Source organism: Chiloscyllium plagiosum, chromosome 3 (genome assembly GCF_004010195.1).
Source record: "Chiloscyllium plagiosum isolate BGI_BamShark_2017 chromosome 3, ASM401019v2, whole genome shotgun sequence".
NCBI classification, from domain to species: domain Eukaryota; kingdom Metazoa; phylum Chordata; class Chondrichthyes; order Orectolobiformes; family Hemiscylliidae; genus Chiloscyllium; species Chiloscyllium plagiosum.
The window spans coordinates 1,601,137-1,607,974 of NC_057712.1; the positions used below are offsets into that span (position 1 = coordinate 1,601,137).

Sequence of the window (6,838 nt, forward strand, 5' to 3'; positions counted from 1 at the left end):
GAACTGTAATCATCTTATGTGGCCTGAATCAGAATCAAGCATTTTCTGCTTTTGTCCCTTTGTATGTAACTGAAAGCTGCCATTTCATTTATGAACGTATTTTTTAGATGAATGTGAGTGGACAGAATGTGAGGTAATGCCGTTTCAGGAGAAATCTTGCTGCATTTTCACCAGAATAAGGGGCAGTGTTTGGTGAAGCTTGAACAATAAGTCAGTTTTTGGCTAGCTCGAAACTATCTGGTGTATTTTTTTAAAGAGAAAGGGAGGAAGTAATTGCTTCCTCCTTCTTTCTCCCCCAGCATCTTTGAACGTGCCTGCTGTACGCCTGATGTGAGTGGCAGGAACCTCATTGCTGTTATTTGACAGAGGCTGTTAGCTCAGCCCAGTAGCTGCATGACGCACTCCCCAGCTCTGAGCTCGACAGGCTCATGGCTGTCTCTCTGAAACACTAGCCAGTTCACTGGGAGCTGCTGATTGGTGAAGCAGCGTCACACAGATATGGTGTTAACTGTTGGAGGAATGAAGTAGAGAGGCAGAGGGAGATTGTGGGCAGGCAGCAGCAGCAGCAGCAACCTGGCGGTCGGTGCAGTGATCTGAGCGTGGAATGAGGAGCAGGAACTCTTGTTACTGTGCAGGTCAGTTACAGCACCATTCACATCCCCATGGGTGTGGGGAGCAGCTTAGACACAGCCTGGGGCACACTCCCATACAATACCATCCACAGGGTGGCGGGTATCCCCTCAGGATTGTATATTACACACACACACACACCCCAACCCCCCCCCACCCCCACACACACCCCTGCAGCCAACTTGCAACACAGACAGATCCGATGGAGCCTCCCCATTGCTGACTTTGTGCAGTTTCGCGGCCGAGGAGCGTGTCCTTGAAGATTTCCGACCAGTCCCTGCCCTGGGTAAGAAAGCCCAGCCAGTGTCCGGGATAGCGAGCCCCTGTTCCCAGAGTGGAACCAGCTCCGAGCTCCGGGAGCGTGTGGGGGCTCCTCATGTTCTCACCGACCGATTTCCATCCGTTTGAAAATACAGCTGATGGTTTTTGGAGTGGGTCGGTAACGGGAGTGTGGGGTACTGAGAGAACCAGGGTATTGTGTGGACAGAGCATTTGCTGCCAAGTTAACGTCTTAAACTCTGCATTGAACTGCGGAGGTTAGGGTAGATTCCCGGGATGAGAAACATCAAGGCTGCCTTGTTATTGTCCCTGTAATTGTGCCGGAATTAATAGTGTTTGATTTTTGCTGTTGAGCATTCTCTCTCCAGCTATGGTGACCCTCTGGGTGCGGGCTGGTGTGCTTTGTGATCTGTTGGATTTACAGCAGGAAAATTAAACGGGTTTTATTCCTACTGGCCATCATTGTGTTCTTCCCTTCTAACACTGAAAGTGTCCCCTTTTTAAAACATTAAACCAATTGCTCTGGCTGGCCAGTGAGAGACTGGCTGTCAGTGCAGCAGTGATACAGTAACATGCTTATCCAAACATTGGACATCCTTTTTTCCACATTCTAGGCCCGCCTACTAGGGAAATGATTACAGAAATGATGCCAAAAACACGGTTGTATATATTGGAAAGCCAGCGATTCCACTTTCTCAGTGTTCTCTGAAACTATCTTGTGTAGACTTGGTTTCCAAAATTCCTGACTGATAAAGGGAAACATTGGCTGGAGCTGCATTTTTTTTGGGGCTAATCCAGCAAGAGTAACCCTTGTCTTTTTAAAAAGGAAGCTCTGTCTTGTGTAGCACCAGGTTCTTGGGTAATGACAGCATGTACGGTACAATACTTCCTGCTGGTTTTAGTGGTTTGCTAATTAAAAGTGGCTGAATTAAAAGGCCAATGTACTGACCATTGATTTCAGCCTTTATTTCACATTACTTTTATGTTGCTACTCCATCTCTGATGTATAGCAGCATTTTAAAAATGTTTTTAATAAAAAACGTTTCTTGCATCAGGTATTTCAGATGCAGCTCCTTCCATTTTTGGGTGGCACACTCCATCTTATAAATTGAAACAATGAATGTAAAATTCGTTGTTTCAATGTGTAAAATGCTTCCATGGTACATTTGTGCTTTATGTAAGCCTTGTCTAAGCCACATTGTTAGAATTTGCTGCTTTCCATCCCTTGATTTGATTTGATTGTAGCCACATGTACCTAACTATTAGTGAAAAGTTTTGTTTTGCATGCAGTACTGGTTGATGGTAACATAGAAGGGCATTCAGATCATAGGGTGATTGAACAGAGCAAGGCACATAGGGTTATAGCAGCACTGGAGGTGCATAAAAGCAAGGTGAACATTGGATTTGAAATTTGAGAGGTCCATTCAGTGGGGAAGAGGCTGTTCTTGAATCTGTTGGCTTGTGTGTTTAAGCTTTTGTATCTTCTGTCTGATAGAAGATGTTGGAAGGGATTGTAACTAGACTGGGAGGGGTCTCTAATGATGGCTATTTTTATGCAGCAGCGAGAAGTATAGAAGGTTGGCTTGCGTGATGGACTGGGCTGCGTTCACAACTCTCTATAGTTTTTTACAGGTCCTGAACAGAGCAGTTGTTGAACCAGACTGTTATGCACCCAGACAAAATGCTTTCCATGGTGCATCTATAAAAGTCGGTGAGGATGCTGAATTTCCCGAGCCTCCTGAGGAAGAGGCATTGTTGTGCCTTCTTGAGCATTTCATCTACATGGGTGGTTAAGGACAGGTTGTTGGTTATCACTCCCAGGAATCTGACACTCTCGACCCTCTCACCTCAGCTCTGTTGATGTAGACAGCGGTGTCTCCCTTTTTCTTTCTGTAGTCTATACAATATACCTTTCATCTCTACCTCAGTGTTTAGCTGAGCATTTGGTATTTTCAGTTTGGATCTTTCATAATGGGAGAGTTGAGTCCAAGAATTCAGATCACTAATTCTTTATGAAATATACCAATGTCAATTGAAGCTGGAAACTCATTTGCAAAACGTAACTGTGAAGGCACTGTCACGAAAATTTACAGTATCCGGAAGGCAAGGTGCTAGGCTTTGTTTGTTTTTAGGTTGACACGTGACTGGCTAATTTTCTTGCAATGAAGCTGAGTTTGTATGTGATGTGTACTCTTCGTTTGAAACTGAGAGTATTTGTTGGTGAGTAATGATCTGCTTGTTTTCATGTGACTGAGAGCAGGTGACTCCCAGTCACTGTGTAAATAGACAGAGCTGGCCTCCATTAGGATAATATGACCCAAAGTTGTGAGGCACCTGTAAAAATGCAGAAGGCACACACCTGAACAACATACATCTTAAATTTTAAACCAAGGTTCTCACCAATATTGACATCATTAGCTTGATGGAACAATCATCCTCCAGTACTTCGAGGGCTGGAATGGCAATAAAACCAAGCTGTGTACATTTAAACGAAGTTGGTTGACAGGCTGTTACTCATGGGATTTCACAATGACCAATGGAAGGCCCTCTGCTGTTTAGAGTATATGTGAATAGACCTGGATGAAGGAACTGAGTGAAATATATCTAAAGATAGTGAACTGAATAAAGCTCAGTGGAAAAGTGAATTGTGTGACCACAAGTAAATAGTAAAGGAATATTGATAATTTAGATGAGTGTGCAGGCAGATGGAGTATGAGGTGTGAATTTGCGCCTATTACTTTGATAATTATTTGTTAGTTATTTTGATAAATAGAAAAACAGAATATTTTTAAAATGGTGTGAAACTATAAAATGTGGATGTTGTCACAAACACACACTAGACCTGAGTTGAATGGAATTTAACAACATAGAGACAAAATTTCTACATGGTTTTTGAGTGTTTTGCGTTAAAAATAATCAGCAGCATGACATAATGCTTTACCCAAGAAATAAAATCAGTTTATCACACAACTGTTGCTGGAAGTTATTTAAGCAAAAAACAATTTAAATTATTGATGAAAATGGAAGTACAAAGATTTAAAACAAGATAAGTGACATGTAAAGACAGAAGCAAGATCCATTTCTGCGCTTGTCATGAAACTTTAAAATAGTACTCATCTGAGCATTTGAATAGTCATTACATTCAGGCCTATGGGCTTACTAAAGGTAAGTGGGACTAACATAGGAAGTAGATTTTTTTTGACAATACAGACTTGATGGGCCAAAGGGCCTCTGCTGTATTGTAGGATTCTATGACTTGCTTGAGGATTCTCTTTCCAAGGTGAAGTCAGATTTCACAGCTGTGCTGACTTTTCTAAACGATTAGTTGGAAGTTGTTTGCACAAGTGGGTTGAGTAGAACATGTCCTGTGAGTGGATGAAAGGTCTACTGGTTGGAACTGTTGCTAATTAGCTTTGTTTCTCAAGATACCTACAATGTGGAAGCAGGCCATTCAACCCATTGAGTCCACATTGGCTCTCTGAACAGCATACCACCCAGAAACACCCTACCTTATCCCTGCAATTCCTGTGGCCAATCCACCTAACCTGCACATCTTTGGACTGTGAGAGGAAACTGGAGGAAACCCACGTAGACATGGGGAGAATGTGCAAACCCCATACAGATGGTTGCCTGAAGGTGGAATTGAACCCTGGTACCTGGTGCTGTGAGGCAGCAGTGCTAACCACTGAGCCACGGTGCAACACATTACAGCAGGCACTTCCTGTATGTGTCTGGATAATTCTTCTTAAAATAGCAGTTTGCAGACTTTGAGACATTTCAAAAACTTAAGTTGCTAGTCCAAACTCTCTCTTAGTGATTGGGTGAGCTCAGGTCTGGAGCACAGACTCACTGCTGTTGTTTAGGCAAAATAATTACATTTTCCATTGTGTTAGCTGATTTCCATTCATATTAGCATCCTGCTAGTGTTGGTGAGATAGGAAGAGTTGCTCACATCTTCAGAGAAGCCGTTATCTTTGAGGTTTCTGTTCACCCTTGACAATGTTCATTAACTTTCCAAAGGCTTTCTTGTTGAGAGAGTTGAGCCTGATTCCCGCTCCAGTTGAATCCACAATGGTAGTCTAGAAGCCGTTTTGTTCAACTGCTTGTATCCATTTTAAAGGCAGATCCACTTTCCTCACAAAGTATATAATGCTGTCACTACCCACTTATGACAATGTTTAGAGGGAATTGAATATCTTTGCCTGGTAACTTTGTGCAAGAAACAATCACAGTAAGGAGTGAGGGGAGTAAATGTCATTTTTGCATTTATTGCAAGGGGAATTGAAATTCGAGCGTCTTGCTGCAATTGTGTGCCAGGATCATTGCTGTCTATGTCCTTTGGCCTCAGTACTAAAGACAGATCTATTTCCTTTTGAGAATATATAACAAAGGTTCACTTGATTAATTCCTGGAGTGAGAGGCTGGCCTATCCAAAAAATATTGGATTGCAAGGAATTATACTGTCTGGAAGTTGGATGAATAAGAGGTGGTCTTTTTGGAACATGTAACATTTTGCAAGGACTCAAAAGGGTCTATGAAAAGGCTTTGCCTCATGACTGAAGGGTCTTCACTGGGAGCTATAAAGTTTTGTCTAAGAAATCAATCATTTAGGACTCAGATGAATAAATATGTCTTCACATAGAGCATGATAAATCTTGGGAGTTGTCTACTCCCAATGGATTCTGGATGTTCAGTCATTAAGCATTTGAAGGCTGACTTTGGTAGTTAGTTTATGCAGTAAAGAAATAAAGGAATATGGAGAGTGGGCAGACAGATTAAGCTGATTTTTAGGATATATGACGACGTAATTTAATGGTGAGCAGGTTCAAGAACTAATATGACCTACTCCTGCACTTTGATATATTCTTACGTTTTATAAGCTGCAACATTATTTCATTTGGCCAAGATGGGGGCCATTGCTACGTTACATCTGCATTGTAGTGCATCAGTAATGGGAGTGGGAAGGTGGCATTTAAGTGAAATGTAAAGGATTTGCTACCAGAAACTTTGTGTTTCATGTTGAAGGCTGAGATTAGATAATTTTATCTGAGTCTGGGAAACTGGATCCAAGATGTCATTGGTGTGCACAGCTTAGCTAGTAATTGTCTGAATCAGCTCTAATTTATAATTATATGGATAGTAATTTACATAAATGCTTCGTGATGGAGTTTGTAGCACAAATGTTAGTCGTTACTCATCAACTCATCTAAATGTATTTTAAACCAGTATTTTATTTGAAGTGGATTATTTATTTATGATGGAACTCCCTCATTGATACTGTGTAATGGCTCATGTTGAAGGACTTTATGGGGACTTTATTGCATCAAGGTCAGTAAGGTCGATGACCAAGAGTAAAATACTCAAAATTGCTGAACTGAAACTAAATCTTTGATTTAGTGAAAATGCTGCTTGCTCCATATTTGTATGTTTCAGCGGTGATGGAGACCAAGTATTGGACCAGGACTGGGCTATTTGGATCTTCAAGCTTATTCAGCCATTCTGTAACCTAACTCTGTGTCTTAGATCCTAATCCTTTTTATGGTTTTTATTGATGAAAGTCTGATTTTAAACTGAATTGACTGAGTATCAATATATTTGAAAGAGTTCCATCCAGCTACCAGCCATTGTGTGGAGATGTGTTCCTCAATTGCACAACTGCCCACCTGACTCTGACTTCCTAGCATAACTCCCAAATCTAGAGCAGAAATAATGCTTAATTACTTGAACAGTTTTGTCATAAAAATTTTGATCAAGGCAACCTCATCTTTTAAATATTAAAAAATACAATCCCTGTAATGTAATCTTCTGATTCCAGGGATCCTTTGAGTAAATCACTGCAACGGTCTCTTCAAAAGCAGATTATATTCTTCATCGGCTGCAGTAAATCCATTCCCTCGTCTCCGCCCCCCCCCCCTTCTCCCCAACCCCC

The 6,838-nt window shown here is 41.5% G+C and overlaps 1 long non-coding RNA gene across 1 annotated transcript in view; it reads left to right on the forward strand.

Annotated features, from left to right (window-relative positions):
- Positions 1 to 408: 408 nt before the first annotated feature.
- The window catches only part of LOC122540387, a 102,181-nt gene continuing 95,751 nt past the window's right edge, over positions 409 to 6,838 (forward strand). Inside the window, exon 1 of the long non-coding RNA XR_006309274.1 lies at positions 409 to 635. This is a non-coding gene — a long non-coding RNA (uncharacterized LOC122540387). The remainder of the gene's footprint in view (positions 636 to 6,838) is intronic.